Source organism: Hyla sarda, chromosome 7, assembly GCF_029499605.1.
Source record: "Hyla sarda isolate aHylSar1 chromosome 7, aHylSar1.hap1, whole genome shotgun sequence".
Taxonomy (NCBI): domain Eukaryota; kingdom Metazoa; phylum Chordata; class Amphibia; order Anura; family Hylidae; genus Hyla; species Hyla sarda.
In genome coordinates this window covers 84,771,643-84,789,496 of record NC_079195.1, presented here as the reverse complement: position 1 = coordinate 84,789,496, position 17,854 = coordinate 84,771,643, and the positions used below count along the sequence as shown (strand labels likewise).

General features: G+C 41.1%; 1 long non-coding RNA gene across 1 annotated transcript in view; it reads right to left on the bottom strand.

Moving 5' to 3' along the window:
- Positions 1–3,667: 3,667 nt before the first annotated feature.
- The window catches only part of LOC130282420 (uncharacterized), a 93,490-nt gene continuing 79,303 nt past the window's right edge, over positions 3,668–17,854 (bottom strand). The window contains exon 4 of the long non-coding RNA XR_008846373.1: positions 3,668–4,066. This is a non-coding gene — a long non-coding RNA (uncharacterized LOC130282420). The remainder of the gene's footprint in view (positions 4,067–17,854) is intronic.

Below are 17,854 nucleotides of genomic sequence, written 5' to 3'. Positions count from 1 at the left end.
GTGGTGCGGTAAGTATTACTTACCCCTCCACGATGCTCCGGGGTGCCCTCCGGGTCCAGCGCTGGTCTTCTGGTGTCTTCTCGGCCCTCTCCGATGACGTCAATACGGTGCTGCGCACGTCATCCAATAGGAATGGCGTACGCAGCGGCGTAATGACGTCGCTACGCAGGCCCAGTAAGGCCTTGCGGAAGACAGCAGAGGACCGGAGAAGACAGCAGAGGACCGGAGAAGACAGCGGAGGACCGGAGAAGACCAGGAGAGCCCAGCGGAGGCCCGGGGTCACCATCGGGAGCGTCGGGGACACCATCGCGAGCGGCGGGAACAGGTGAGTACAGCTTCCTATACTTAACTGCACGAATCCCTCAACATACAATGGATTCGACAAACGATGGCTCGTTTGGAACGAATTACCATAGTATGTTGAGGGACCACTGTATATACATTTTTAACCAATGTATATTACACATATACATATAATGGTATACTCTACATATATATAATGGTATTATCTACATTATATAAAAAGTTCTTGCTAACATCAGGTACACTTTAATTACCCATTATGCCTAATGCATGTTCAACATTAAATCTCAACAGGATGTTCATAGGACAGGATGTTCACCAGTGAGATGTGCACACTGCACAGAAGAATGACATTTTCTCTGCTCTAAAGCTTTAGGTTATATTCACACAACGGAATTTCTGCACGGAGAATCTACGTGTGGACATTCCAGACAATGCATAGCCATCTCATAGATGGTATGCATTCCATGCTGACTCTGCACAAAGAATGAGCATGGAAAATTGAATTTCTGTGCCGGAAACATCTGGAAATTCTGCCATGTGCACATTGAATTCAACGGGACTCTGCTGTAGAGGAATTTCCGTGCAGAAATTGGTCTGTTACACATGTAACATTTGTGATGGATGACAGCCTTAGGCTAAGTTTCTACTTGGTTTTTTGGCCTGTGTTTTTTGGGTTGAAAAAAACGCAAGAAAAAACACCTGAAAAAAAAATGCCAGTGCAATTTCCTGGTTCTGGTGTGTTTTCTGCCATTTTTTCATTTGTGTGGAAATTGCATTTTTGGCACCTTTGGCGTTTTTTTTTTTTTTTGGTACCCAAAATTTATTGGGTACCAAAAAAAAAAGGATGTAGTAGTGATGGAAAAAAATGTATTTAACAAAATATAAATTTTTTATATCTACATTTTAATAAATTTTTAATAAAGTGTGTGTGTTTCACTTTTTTTCTCTATTTTTTTTTTTTAGGTAGTACTACTACTCCCAACATGGAACAGACTGTTCCATGCTGTGATTAGTAGCACCTGTACTAATAGACATATCGCCCCGGGTGTCAGTCGTGACACCCGGTGCGATCGTCCATAATATAGCTGAGATGCAGAGCAGCTCTATACAGTGCTCGCATCTCTGCACTATACTCCGGCCAGTGATGTGAATAGAACATCACTCATTCATATTTTTCACCCAGAATGGTGATTGGCCGGATGGTTGCAGCCAATCATAGCTCTGAGGGAAATATGAATGAGTGAGTGGCCGGAGTATAGTGCAGAGATGCCAGCGCAGGAGAAAGCCGCTCCATCTCTGAAATAGAAAGGACGATCGCAGCGGGTATCAGGAGTGATACCCGCTGGGATCTGTTCAGGTAATAGTACTCCCAACATGGAGCACACTCTGCTCCAGGCTGGGAGCTGTAGTATCTGCATTAATAAACAGATCGCAGCGTGTGTAACTTCTGACACCTGTTGTCATCTTTCTATTAATGCAGGTAATACAGCTCCCAGCATAGAGCAGAGTGTGCTCCATGTTGGGAGTAGTAGTACCTGCAGTTAAGGAAAGATCACAGCGGATGTCACTCCTGACAGCCACTATGATCCTCCTGTATAATGTATAGATGCGGCCGGCCGCTCTTCCAAGTGAAAAACATGCACACACTACATTTTTATTATTGCCGGCTACATTTTTAGGTCCCCGCCCACCCACATAAATTGATCCCTGTTTAAAAATGTATAAAAATGTTGTTATAAAAAAAGAAAAATTTCGCTAGATACAAATTTTTTCCTTCACTACTGAATCTCTTTTTTTTTAATGGTACCCTAAGAAATTTTATTAAAAAGGTATCTCCATCACTTTATTGGATCGCTAAAGTCCAAAAAAGAATAAAAACCGCCTGCAAAAATGGCAAAGTTAAAACCCACATATCGTTTTTCTTGGCTTTTTTTCACTCCCATAGACTTCTTTGGGAGAAAAAAGCCCGGATTTTGACTAAAAAATCGCCATTGGCTCAACATGCTGCGATTTTTGGAAAACTGCCAAGGAGCTGAAAAACGCCAAAAAAAGAGTGAAAAAACGCCAAAAGGATTAAAAAAATGCCGAAGTGAAAAACGCCAAGTGGAATAAGAATTTAGCGATTTCTATTTGATTTACAGTTAACATCTGGCCGCAGCATTTTTTGACCGAAAAAAACGCCATGCGGCAGAATTGGCATTTAAAAAAAACAAAAAAACAAAAAAAAAAACAAGTAGAAACTTAGCCTCAAAAGTATCCAGTAGGTTGTCACCAGTTTTCCACCTAATTGCTTTGTGAATTATTAGTTTCCAGGAGTCTATGCAATATTTAACCAATGGAAGACTAGAGGGGGTCTGACCCCCCAATAGGGCAGACAATCAGCAGAGAGAAAGTGTTGGTGTTGTGGCACTTTATACAGGCACATTGCTTTCTTTGTACAGGCAGCTTTACCTAGTAGTGAACTTAAATGGGACAGAGTAGTTGAACTGAACACAGATGCCTGTGCAGATGGAATGCTGTACCTGTATATCCATGATCCCCCAAAAAAGGGATATGTTTTTGGATTTTCATATGAAAGCTATTTCTTCTTCACTATTTTGAGACACCAATCCTGTTGCAACTCCCAAAAAAGTAACATTTTTAATCATATTTTTCAATCAAGCTAAGGCTAAGTTTCCACATAGATTATTTTCTGAAATTTTTGGGAAAACTGCCACTGTAGTTTTTGAACCAAAGCCAGAAGTGTATTTAAAAGGAGTAGGAAGTATAAAGGATGGACTTATACTTCTCCTTTCTACTTGATTCACCTTTGACTTTGGCTTAAAAACTGCAGTGGCAGTTTTCTATAAAAAAAAACAAAAAAAAACAAAAAAACACCAGAAGAAAACTGTGTGGAAACCTAGCCTTAGGGTGGTATTAGGCTGATGATTGCCTGATGCGAGTACCAAGTCACTTGATATGGCTCAGTTATCATGTGGGCAGGGCGCTGCACTTTATTTCCATCACTTGTTGGCTGCACATACACTATTACACAAGGTGATGAGAGCCTGACGATTTTTTTTTTACCTTGTCAAAACTAAGCGATTTTGAAAAGGGAAAACAACTTTGCTCATTCATTAGCTGATGGCCTAGCCTATTACCCTACACAGGGCGATTTCATCCTGTCTAGCTGATAATTGCCCCATGTAATAGGACCCTAAGGGTGCCCCTTTAATGTTTATCTCAGAGAGAGAAGTCATCTATTTCATAACAATGCAGATGCTAAACAAATTATACTGGTTTTTGTTATAATTTTTTTTATCAGCAACTTGTAAAAAAAAAAAAGAAGAGAAAAGAATAATAAGCATTTTTTTTCTGGGGTCACACATTTTGTGTAACCATCCCCTGGGCACAGGAAGGAGATACCAAGTTAGGAGAAAGACTTTAAATTAGACCATTCTTTACCAGTCAGTTGGGGCAGAATGACACATTTCTGAGATGCCGGCTTATTACAATAAATTTCCATATTCATATTATCCTGCTGCGATCCCCAGGAGGAAGAAATATCACCATGTTTTTTCAGGTGCTTTCTAAGCTGCTTAACAGACCGGCAAAATCGTCTGTTTATTTACGTAGTATCGCTCATCAACAGCATCACTACCGCTGCACCAAACAACATTACCCTCATCTCTTGGTAGAAAATGCTTTCGGAGTAGCTTTAAATGTGATTATTCTTTACTTTTAGATGGACAAGGAATGACAGTCTGAAGCATCAAATGGCCTATAAAGACAGAAAAAGGAAAAAAATTTAGGGAAACTGCAGGACACTGGAGTTTTAGTATGTAAGGATTGATTATGGAGTCCTTCACACTTCCTGTAAAAAAAAGTATTTTGCCCCGGTGTGGCAGTCTGAACATTTTTGTTGTTTGCAGAGAGGATGTGGATGTTCTACCTAGCTTCCTTTAAAGGAATATTGACAGGCTGTTCACCTGCACTAAACCCAATATACAGGGTTATAGTGCAGGTGAACAGCTTTAAAAAGTGTGTTTACTTGCTTTAATTGGTCTAGTATGCCAGAGTTATGTCCGTTAACCCTTGTATTGCTATTATGCTGCTTTGTGCAATGGAGGCGGAAAGCCGGCTCACCTAGCTCCCCTGCCTCCACAATATTCTCATATCTGCCTGCCCCTGTAATAAATATGCAAATGTATTCACTCTCACACCTCAAGGAAGTGAGAGCCTGCCAGTACATGAGCCGGTGAAGTTAGACAGCAGCACCTTTAGGGTATGTTCACACTACGGAATTCCCCGCGGAGTGAACTTAACATTAGTGTGAATGGGTTTCCGCGAGACCCGTTCACACTGCAGAATTTCAGTGGCGGACAATTCCGCTGCTGAAATTGTTCCACACAGAGAATGAACATGTTCATTCTTTGCGCGGAAGTCCGCGAGCACTGCATAGCCGTCAATGGTGATGGCTCAGTGCCGCGCGGTCCTGCCACGCTGAATTTCTGCTCGCTGAAATCAGTAGTGTGTCACTGTAGTGTGAACATACCCTTACTCTGCTCAGAGAGCAAGTGACAGTGGCATTAGCATATTCATGACAAGGGGGAGTGAGAGCTCTGCTCTCTGAGCAGAGCGCAGGTGTCGGCAGAATCTCATGTCCTAGAGACGTCCTAGATAACTCTGGTAATTCTGGACCTATTAAAGAAAGCAAACTTTTTTTTATTGTTATTCTGGTATATTGGGTTTAGTACGTGGTAGCCTGTTAGTTTCCCTCTAAGATGATGCTTTATTGATGCACATCACTAGCATTTAAATATAAGAGAAAGGGCTAAATGTTCCTCACTCTGACTATTAAAAATATCTATATTTTCGAAAAACTTTTGCATACATTTTGATTAGTACTGAGACAAAGTGCTGCACCCCTTCTCAGCTATGTGCAGAGCTGTAGAGGTATGCTATGGGGATTTGCTCCTGCTCTGGACAGTTCCTGACATGGACAGAGGTGTCAGCAGAGAGCACTGTGGTCAGACAGAAACAAAATTCAAAAAGTAAAGAACTTCCTTTGTAGTATACAGCAGCTGATAAGTACTGGAAGGATTAAGATTTTTAAACAGAAGTCATTAATAAATCTGTTTAACTTTCTGGCACCAGTTGATTTAAAAAAAATAAATAAATATATATATATATATATATATATATATATATATATATGTTTTCCACCGGAGTACCCCTTCAATCCATATCTAATCACCTTACAGAATGATTTACCATATTCAGTGGCAGTCGTTGTATCAATGATCATACAGTAAAGAAATAGTAAAGTGCTGGCACTATGTTATAATCCAGGAAGCAATCCCGATAGGTGAATGACCAGGATGCACGTACACAGTTCAATGCATGGGTGTTGCACAGTTAAATAGTAGAGGTGCACGATAAATCTAGCAAGATAGATACAGTTCAGGCACTCACCCTCTGTGTAGTACAAAAACAGGATTCTCTATTCAAGTGCTTTAAAAATCCATCACAGTACAGAAACTTTCATGGACAAGCGCAGACGCCCGTTAACGGGCGTCTGTGCTTGTCCATGAAAGTTTCTGTACTGTGATGGATTTTTAAAGCACTTGAATAGAGAATCCTGTTTTTGTACTACACAGAGGCTGAGTGCCTGAACTGTATCTATCTTGCTAGATTTGTTGCTACAATGAGGGTGTATATTCAAACAGAAAAAGTCATAGAAATAAAAGTACAAAGAAAGAGCAATGGACCTCTAAGGTAAATTATATCTAAAATGTAAAGCTATTGTATGTGTACAGCTTCATATAAGCTTTTATAACTATTAAGGGTCATTAGGATCGGCAGATCTTCTCATTGAGTGTCACATAGTTACTGTATAATTGAATTGTGAAATACCAGACCTTTCGGTTGACATCTCGAGGAAGCAATTTCACATTTCGTGAAATAGTTAGCAGGAGACATAGCCTTTATATCAGAGTCATGCTATGGCTTTATACACTCATTGAAGCAGTGGTCATTTTTTTTTTTAAAGCCATCATTTAACTTCACACATTAGACTCAACACAGACTATTTAACAATCACGAAATGGCTGTCTATAGGTCACGGGTATTATTAACTACACACCAAATGTCACTGCAAGGAGAAGGCTCAGCAGGGCACCTGAACGAGCTTCCAAGCTTGATAAATGTTATATAAGATGTAAAAGCACGACGGAACCGAAGTTTATGGAGAAAAACCGAGCACATTACAGAGATGCCTTCATTGTTTGTCACTTGCCAAAGTGTCCATTTATGACAGGGCAGATCATTTAGTAAGTGCTGCAGGAGATCCTTTTTAAAGATTGAGAACATAGTAGACTTGTTTTTCATACAGGTGTCTCGCCAAACCAGACATACAGGTTTATCCCAGTGATTGGAAAAATACTAGGTAGCACATGATATGGGTCATTACAGTCCTGTGCACTGGTTAGATGCAAATGGTGCATTTTATATGACACTTGTAATGGGGAAATCTTCAAGCAAAATATACTGTGTATATAAAGTGTATAGAATCGGTATGTAGAAAAGGGTTCAGAGCAAGAAAACATATAATTTACTATGAATTCTTACTGTAAAATTATCAAATATATATATATATCTTTTAGTATCCGTTGCCAATGTTTCAGGGAAAATGTTCAGACTTATAGAGCTAAGATAAATGATACATACAATAACTATAATCAGAGTTGTCAGACAAAGAGTAATAAATCTAGAAACAGAAAATAGCAGCTGTGATAAATGTTTTTAGGTATAGATATTTTACTCTATATACTGTATAAGTATCTGATTTTGCAACTGCAGCATAATCATTCCTTTCTGGCAGCCAATGGTATTAAAGGGGTACTCTGGTGGAAAACAATTTTTGTTTTTCAAATGAACTGGTTCCAGAAAGTTATACAGATTTGTAAATTACTTCTATTTAAAAATCCTCATCCTTCCAGTACTTATCAGCTGCTGTATGCTCCACAGGAAGTTGTATGGTCCTTTTCTGTCTGACCACAGTGCAACTGTCCAGAGCAGAATAGGTTTGCTATGGGGAGTAGCTTGTATTCTGGACAGTTTCTGACATGGACAGAGGTGTCAGTAGAGAGCACTGTGGTCAGACAGAAAAGAACCATACAACTTCCTCTGTTGTGCACAGCTGCTGATAAATACTGGAAGGGTAAAGATTTTTTTTATAGAAGTAATTTACAAATCTGTTTAACTCTCTGGCACCAGTGGATTTGAAAACAATTTTTTTTCCACCGGAGTACCCCTTTAATATGAGTGGGCAACATCACTTAATCCGAGGCTGGATTACTACCAAAACTGGGATATACTATTAGCTATATCCAGACATTCCAGACTATAATAGACAAGCATTTGCCAAGAGGGTGTGCTTTTGAAATGTTTTGGCCAGGATACATTGGGATCCTCAGCTTCAATTACATCAGAAAGGGCAGTCGACTGTGAATCTAGTCTTATTTTACCCTAAATATTCTAGATTATTGGGAAATCTCTCAGTTGCCCATAAAGTGAACAAAGCCAATGGAACAAACCAGACGGAACTACACTCAACACGTAAGGATTACAAGATAACCAACAGGGGATTGCAAAACTCCGTAGGGGTCATGCAATAAACTCACTTTTGGATTAAAATGCTGTCCTGGCACTGGTATTTCGTGCACTACATGTACTATGCTAGATTTTCCAACAAAAATGCTTCAAAAGTATACAGAGCTATGCCCGACAAGTGCATATGGCCTACAGTGCAAATCTGTGCGCTGCAGACGATCCAGGCAGGAATTGGCCACCGTATTGTCCAGATTACAACATTAATATGATCAGTATCAGATATCAATGTTCTAATATACAACCAAGCCAAATATACAACCATTTTATTTCTAGCACATGTTACATTTCTCAGTAGCTTGATGCTGCTGTCCCAGGGTAACCGTCTACTTGAGTGACAAGGGTAAAGAAGATGCAAAGAAGCCCAAATTCTTTCTTTTTTTACCCTTATCATTAAATACTATAATCAAACGCAAAGTGCTTTAATACCTAAGCCTACCCAAAAAGAATGGGCAATTTAATTTCCAAATGCAGGGTTAGGAGTACTAGAGCAAAGATCAAACTTTACACTTCATTTTGGTGTTGGGTTTGCTACTCAGGATAAAAGGGCCTGAAGTTTCCTCCTCTATATTACCGTATTTTTTGCACCCTTGGGCCAGTCCTCCCTTTATTGTTGACAAAAACCAACAACCCCTTTAGGGTGCATTCCCACGTGGCGTATTTTGCTGCGTATTTGCTGCGTATTTGGTGCTGCGTATTTTCCTACCCATTGACTTCAACAGGGAAAATAAAATACGCAGCAGCAAATACGCAGCAAATACGCCGTGTGGGAACGTACCCTTAAGATGTGTCATTGCAGCTCCTTGCTAATATGGGACATGTCTGCAGCCATAAGATGATTTCATGTCTTTAATCTTGATATCCGTAAGCAGAGATCAGCGCTAGAAAGAGTTGCTTGCACAGAATGAGTTGTCATCTCTCACTTGCTGGACATCTGTGTTGGAGAATAGCTTACTCTCTTGGGGGTCTTAGGGCGGGGGGGGGGGGGTCCTTTTATGAAAGGTCCTACTAACCTTTAGATATCTAATGCCTGCAAGATGTAAACAACATAATCATTGAGATAGTTGGTTGTATTTTGTAGTATTTTACATTACATAATCGGTGATCATAGTCTCATAATTAAAGTATGGCTATTTAAATATCTCACATGGTGTTAGTCTGTCTACTCTCCTTGTAACAAGGTGACCTCCTTAACTTTCGCTAGACATGGAAGCAGTTAAGATCTCATTTTTCTCAGTCATGCATGCATACTGTCTCTGCATTTTAAATTGCTCTCTTCTCTTTTGGTTCCCTTCCAAACCTTGCCCTCCGACCCCTAAATCATTACGATATGTCACAAACTACTGTTTTCAAAACATTATTCAATAGAGTTAAAAAACAAATCCATGGAAATAATGAAGGTTGTTTTTCAAATTAATGCATATTGTATTTTACATTTAATATACAACAGCAACATACAACATACAAAGCTTTGCTACCCCCAAAAGGTTTTTTCCCCACATAGTTTGCACCAGGAAACGTTGCTCCAGAAACCTTATTGGACTCAAAAGTTTTATATGCCTAGATAGATAGACCTGTGCCCCAAGTGTGATAGTTGGATTCTCTCTTATATAGTTTGTCTTGGACCCAGGAGTCTGTCTTGATGTCCTTCCTTTCAGTAAAGGTATTTCTAAAACATGACATACCATAGTTCTTGTACCTTTCATTATGTATGTTATTTAATATGTAACATAAGAGGCATTAGCATTAGTGTTGAGCGGCATAGGCCATATTCGAATTCGCAAATATTCGCGAATATATGGATGAATATTCGTCATATATTCGCGAATATTCGCATATTCGTAATATTCCTGTTTTATTTTCGCATACGCGAAAATTACCACATGCAAAAATTAGCATATACAAAATTTGCATATGTGAAAATTCGCACATGCGAAAATTAGCATATGCAAATTTCCGTATATGCGAAAATTCGCACACCAGTCTCACACAGTAGTATTAGAGCCTTCTTTACACCACACAAGCTGGAAGCAGAGAGGGGTTATCACTGTGATTTTTACTGTGGAAAAAAAAACAAAAAAACGAATATTCGTAATTACGAATATATAGCGCTATATTCGCGAATTCGCGAATATGCGATATTCGCGAATAAAATTTGCATTGTGAATATTCGCGAGCAACACTAATTAGCATGTGCCAGTTTGTACCCCCAAAGCAGCTGGCAGTACATTTGTCATGTATTTAATGCATTATTTAATGGCCCTTTACCCCAGCAGCTGATTTGATATGTTATATGTTGGAGTAACACATTTTGAAATTGATTATAAATGGGTATCAAGTCAATGAATCATTGAAAATGTATTTATAATCTGAGGCCAAATTCATTATATCCTCTGAACAGTGAAATTGTTTGTTAATTAAAGGTTGCTGGTTCATTGAGCCATTGGCAACCAGTAGTTTTATTACAGAATCGAGATGCAGTAAATGACTGGTACTATGTACAAGACCTTCACACTTTATACTGTACCATTGGATAAGACAAATTTTCTAAAGAATGTTTACAGATTTCTTTAAGTTTCTTCAGGCTTTAAGCTACCGTATTTATCGGGGTATACCACGCACCGGCCTATAACACGCACCCTCATTTTACCAAGGATATTTGGGTAAAAAAAGTTTTTTACCCAAATATCCATGATAAAATGAGGGTGCGTGTGTGCGCGTGTATAGCCCGATATACCCCCAGGAAAGGCAGGGGGAGAGAGGCCGTTGCTGCCCGCTTCTCTCCCCCTGCCTTTCCTGGGGTCTAGAGCGCTGCTGTCGGCCCTTTTCACCCCCTGGTTATCGGCGCCGCTGCCCGTTCTGTCCCCCTAACTATCGGTGCCGGAGAGAGAAGCGGCGCCGACAGCCAGGGGGAGAGAAGGGGCAGCGGCACCCATTGCCGGCGCCGCTGCCCCATTGCCTCCCCCCATCCCCGGTGGTATAATTACCTGAGTCGGGTCCGCGCTGCTCCAGGCCTCCGTCGTGCGTCCCCAGCGTCGTTGCTATGCACGGCGCGGCGCTCTGACGTCATGCGCCGCGCCGTTCAGCGCATAGCAATGACGCCAGGGACGCACGACGGAGGCCTGGAGCAGCGCAGACCGGACTCAGGTAATTATGCCACCGGGGATGGGGGGAGGCAACGGGGCAGCGGCGCCGGCAATGGGTGCCGCTGCCCCTTCTCTCCCCCTGGCTGTCGGCGCCGCTTCTCTCCCCCTGGCTATCGGCGCCGGCACCGATAGTCAGGGGGACAGAACGGGCAGCGGCGCCGATAACCAGGGGGTGAAAAGGGCCGACAGCAGCGCTCTAGACCCCAGGAAAGGCAGGGGGAAAGAAGCGGGCAGCGACGGCCTCTCTCCCCCTGCCTTTCCTGGGGGTGTATCGGCGTATAACACGCACACAGACTTTAGGCTAAAAATTTTAGCCTAAAAAGTGCGTGTTATACGCCGATAAATACGGTATATTGTAATAAATTAAATATAGTTACCCCACATTAGGTTGTAGTTCTCCCACATTAGGTAGGCAGTATAGTTCCCCCACATTAGGTTGTAGTTCCCCTACATTAGGTGCAGTATAGTTCCCCCACATTAGGTTGAAAGTATAGTTCCCCCACATTAGGTTGTAGTTCCCCCACATTAGGTTGAAAGTATAGTTCCCCCCACATTAGGTTGTAGTTCCCCCACATTAGGTTGGCAGTATAGTTCCCCCACATTAGGTTGGCAGTACAGTTCCCCCATATTAGGTGCAGTACAGTTCCCCCACATTAGGTGCAGTACAGTTCCCCCACATTAGGTACAGAACAGTTCCCCCACATTAGGTGCAGTACAGTTCCCCCACATTAGGTGCAGTACAGTTCACCCACATTAGGTGCAGTACAGTTCCCCCACATTAGGTGCAGTATAGTTCCCCCAAATTAGGTGCAGTACAGTTCCCCCACATTAGGTGCAGTATAGCTCCCCACATTAGGTGCAATATAGTTCAACCACAGACATACAGCCTTCAGCCATATACAGTGTATGGCTGGAGGCTGTATGTCTGTGTACTGCCCCACTTCAGTGTTCCGATCACCAGTCCTACGGTCCGGGGTCACGATCTACTGCTATGGCCTATAGACCATAGCAGTAGGTCCCGGGACCGGAGGAGCAGTGGTAGGAGCACCGAAGATGAAGTGCTGCCAGCTGGTGGTGGTGACTAACCATTCTGTCCGGCGCGCGTCCTCCTCCACAATGCGCCGCTCCTCCGTTGCGATGCGCAACGTGACGTCCCTGTGTGCGCTACCTCCAGGCGGCCCCTGCATTTTTAAAGTTAATGCGGGGGCCGCCGCAGAAAGGTAACCAAGACATCCTTGTGTCCCGAAAAGATCTTTCGGGACACAGGGATGTCCACAATGTGACGGGGCCCCTTGCGGACTGCTCAGTGGCTGCTGCGGATCCCCCCCCTGGGCTTGATAAGGCACACCCAGCAGGCAGAAGCAACATGTGTATCACTGTGTGTAGGGGGAAAAGCAGGACTCACAACATTTTTCTGGCCTAGTATGGAATTGGCACAGAGATCCACACTGTTTTTGCATAGTCTTTTAGGTCAAGAAAACAGTCATGAGTTATATGGAGACATAAGAGGCACAATTTGGCCAAAAAAACTGGCATACATGACTTGCACGACACGTATGATCTGTTTTAAACACCTTTTGCCTTACTCACCAAAAGGGCATACTGTAACTAATTGGTAAGAGTATGGGCTTAGTTGAAAAGGGGTGTGACTTACTTGTGACACTGGGCAATTTCGGGGGAAAGTAAGCCAATAAATAGATGGTATAAGCTTAGACTAGACAGCCTGAGCCACTGTTATAAAGTTGACACATTTTGAGACTAAGTTTACACTGTCTCAGTATTAGAAAGCTTTTTATTTATCTTCTCCACTGGCTCTCATCCCTAGGAAATATAAAGGATATTGATATTAGGTAGATTGATAGAAATTGTTTAAAAATACTACTAGTATCATACTACTATGTAAAAATACTACTTGTATCATGCATTACATGGCTCACACACGCTAATCTAATAATTCCCAGACCGTTGTATATTATATTAGGTGTTACACCATGCCCCCAAACCCCATATTATGCACCATCTGGCTGGTATTTAGGGGTGTTAATGGTGACAACCTTGATTTTACCAATGCATCAACTTAGATTCTAGTTATTATTATGCAAATCGGTATGCGGCTATAGTTTAACCTTGTATTAGATTTTATACATGATCCTGTCACCTTGAAACTAAGATGGTTGCGGCAATTGTACTTAATAAAATGAGCTGAATAAGCAGCACCCACGTGTCTCGATCAGAAATAATTGGTATATTACTTTCCAACTAATCCTTTTATCTCAGAATAGCAATGCTTCAGAATATGTCTTTATGTAATTATGTTTCACAGAGTTACTTTTTTCTTGAGTTTCTGTTGTAGGAAAATAATTTAAGTCTCATGTATAAGATGCTAATGCATTTATATTAGGCATTTCAATGAATCACACTAAGGGGCATTTCAGGAAAGTACAGAGTCACAGAAATCCATGATGTGTTGCCAATGCTTATGCTTGCCAATGCTTGTATATATTATGGGACACACATAAGATTTACTTAATGGGAGTTATAGTTACATACAAGAGCATCTTTGTTGTCAATACACTTATATTTTACCATCAAATGCAGTGCCTCATTACTTTTGGTGTAATCATCCTTCAGCGCAGCATAGAGCCAAGGCTAGACTCAATACAACTCTGAAACACAGGTTAACTCTTTAACTGCCTTAAAAGGGTACTCTGAAGGAAAACAAAACATATTTTCAAATCAATTGGTGCCAAAAAGTTAAACAGATTTCTAAATTACTAATATGTAAAAATCTTAATCCTTCCAGTACTTATCAGCTGCTGAATGTTCAAGAGGAAATTGTGTAGTTCTTTTCAGTCAGACCACAGTGCTCTCTGCTGACAAATCTGTCAGTGTCAGGAGCTGTCCAAAGCAGGAGAGGTTTGCTATGGGGGTTTGCAATGGGCAACTAAAATATCTCACTTTTGAAGATATTTCTGCTTTATTGGACTTTTCATGCAAACTGTTCCACCCACCCAGTTTGGCTGCGTTGTCTAGGTTACCCTTTCAGCAGGGATCAAGTCCTGGGGAAAAAAGTGTGGGAACTCACCCAAGATTTCCCCTCAAGGACTCGTCCTGCAAGACTCCTGCTAATGAAAACAGTGTCCTGCTGTGGAAAAAGTGCAGGAACTCCATATCCATGTATTCCTTCAGAATTTGAGCCCTGGTTTTCACCCTTTATCACTCTCCTATGAGGATATGGTCGTTGCTTTTAGGGACAGACAAAGAGGTCAGAAGCACAGGTTTGTGGTAAACAATCTGGGTCATACACAGAAGAAAATATATGGTACAGAGGATGAGGCAAAACCATAGTCAGGATAGTGGCTGAAACAATCCCCATGCAGAGATTCACCTTCACTGGAACACAATAGAACCTTTAATCAGGCATGATGGAGTGGATATGGCTCCTGGATATAGTAGATGATGACAGGTAATTTAAAGGGAAAGACTTTGGATGTGAGTACTGGCCCTATAAGAATCAAAACATACACATACCCTACAGGCAGAGCAGAGCCATGGTTGGCAGTGACAGGATCAGTAACAGAGAGGAACATGGACCAGGAAGCATGGGTTAAAGGTGCTCCGGCGGCTGTGTAGATTGGGAGCAGCAGAGGTGGGCCACCAGTGTTATACTCTAGTGTGGGGTTTTTGACTGCTAACACAGTATTACAACAGACAACTTGCTTAACTTTCCAAAGAGTAGTACATGACTCTATTGGCTCTCCACAGATGTGCTTTGGCTGCTCATAAATGGCTTTTTTGTTTTTCATATGTATCTTATTCTTCTACTGAGCTAAATGACTAGAACTGAAACTAAATGCAGCCAAGAAATTCACAGCTGGCCTAACCATTCCCCATAAACTGTGCGGTTTAGACTTAATGAATTTGTTTTCACATATGGCATCTGTCCAATTACACACAACTGAAATTATATATACCGTATATATATACCGTATATATATATATATATATATATATATATATATATATATACCGTATATATATATATATATACCGTATATATATATATATATATATATATATATATTTGCTTCAACTGATCAAAGACATGTACAAAACTGTATCCATTTAGGGTATTATTTCAGCTGGGGATGCATTAGATTTCCTTAACATTTTTTAGACAACTTTTCTCAGATTTTAGCTGATCAATTTATGAATTCATGTGGAACTGACTTCAGAAGCCCCTACTGCTTAGTTGTTGCCTCACAGGAGAGCTGCAGCCAAACTGTAGTGTGGACTTCATTACAATATATTAAGATCCTTGTGACAGCAACAAATGCCGACCTATCAAATGTAAGTCCTTGTAATATATAAGTGGTAGGGCCATATATAAAGTCACACATGCCCAGGAAAAATTGTAGACACCAATATCGATATCTAAAATTTCTATATTTATATACGTTACTTATTACAGTGCAGTTGCATCCGGTGACTCACAGATTGAAGGTGTAACTCATTAGTCATTCCCTTTCCCATCCAGCCTATTCTGTCATGACAACATCTTCTAGCCATATCTTGTCTCTGCAGAAATTACTACACAAACATATTTGGTTCCTCATCTTTCTTGTCCTGACATTTTTTTTTAAATCTATAGTGCCCAAAATAGTAATATTTACCCCCCCTAATGTCCCACTCAATCATACCCCTTTAGACCTGCACACAGTAATATAGCCCCCTTTGTTCCCCACACTTTATTATGGTTTCATTTGTGCCCCATACAGTATTTTAGCCCCACCAAGCATTCTGGTCCCCTTTGTTCCCCCACTCAGTAATAATGCCCCATTTATGATTTCACTCAGTAACTTGCCCACTTTTTTTGCCTTCATATATGGCCTGCTGATAAATTAGCCAAGTCTGTCAGAGCCAATCTTTGATACTTTCCTGGCTTTCCTTTCTGGCTCCCAACAGATATCTATAGGGCACAATGTAATGGATAGTCTTTTTCCATACCATTGCATACAATAGCCCTTTTGAAAAACATGCAATTTATTGTTGGGCAATAAATAAATGTATTGTTCACCATTAAATCCCATACAAGGATCTGGACTTTTCTGTAGTAACCCAGGTTGCTACCTTTAGAGAAGTCTCCATTATCAACAGTAAATCCAAGCATGATACTAAAGGATTAGACAAAAAGAATAATCAGAAAGGCAGAAGACAGGACTTGCAAAATTCCCTCAATATGGGGGACTGGCAGAGGTAAGATCAGGCTGAAGTCACTGGAGTGCAATGGAGGCTGAGTGCTGACTCCCTGCATCCATTGCGCTAGAAAATTCCCTCAATATGGTGGACTGGCAAAGGTTAAATCAGGATAAAATCACTGGAGCTCAATGGGGGCTGGGAGCCAGTTCACCCAGCTCCCCTGCCTCCTCCATATTCTACATCTGCCCCTGCCATTAATATGCTAATGAATGCCGCAGGTAAGTACACAGAGAGCTGAGTGTTCACCCCTGGCATTCATTAGCATATTAATAATTGGAGTGAGGCGGAGAATATAGAGGAGGCAGGGGAGCTGGGTGAGGCGGCTCCCTGCCTCCATTGCACACTAGAGCGCAATGCAGCAGGAAGATTACAGTGCCATAAGTCAGAAAATACTTAACAGATTTAAGTAGGTAACCGCTCGTTGTAAAGCTGTTCACCCGCACTATAACCCATTATATCAGGTGTGGGTGAACAGGGTGTCACAGTCTCTTTAATTTGGAATTGTGTTTAGACATATCTCAATAATCAGATATCTCAATAAAATCTTGTACTGGATACATTAATCATCAAGCACAAGATATGACAAAATATGACAGATTTTTTGGCTTGTGGTGGTGTTTTGGTAACTTCCATTAATGATAATTGCAGTATGTTGTAAGAAAGCCTTAAAATAAATAGTCTACAGTAAGTCTAATGAGTGGGTGTTCATAGTCTATACTGAAACCAATGTAATTAATGCTTGGGTGTGGATATGACATTACTGAATGTTTGAAAGTATGAGTTTACTATTACACACATAATTGTGAGCTTACATCATCTTTGTCGTGGGTGACTTCCGATCACAAGGTGTTTTGATGATATTATAACTTCTCCTTCTGCATTCCATTACCTGGATTAGTGCAAGGTAAAGCACTCATGCAAAGATACACATTTACAGGAAGCAGATTTAGTCAGGATTTACCTTGTTAGCAGACAATAACCATATATGGCAATAAGCGTTTTCAATAGGATAAGAATTTATAGGTGCAAACATAGCTGTTCAAACAGAAGCAAGAAAGCAACTAAAACTGTCAGCTCGAAAAGACAAGAAAAACAGATAGACGATCTGGTCAATTGTGGATAATGTTTGAATTCAATTTGCATCATAAAACGTTGCAGGTGAGCATAGTAAGTAATCATAGTTAAAATTATAGTAGGTACTACACAAACATCTAAAATAGTTTGGAATGTTGATGTAAAGGAGGAACTTAAAGAACTTCATGAAATGTTCTTAAAGGGGTATACCGGGCATAAACATTTTATCCCCTATCCAAAGGATAGGGGATAAGATGTCTGATTGCAGGGGGCCGGCTGCTGAGACCCCCCCCATCCCTCCCCCCCCCCCCCCGCCATCTCCCTGCAGCACCCACATTCTATGCGGGGACTGCGTCTCTAGTTTCGGAACCGGGTTTCCAGGACTGGGGACATGACGTCATGCCACTCCCCCTCCATTC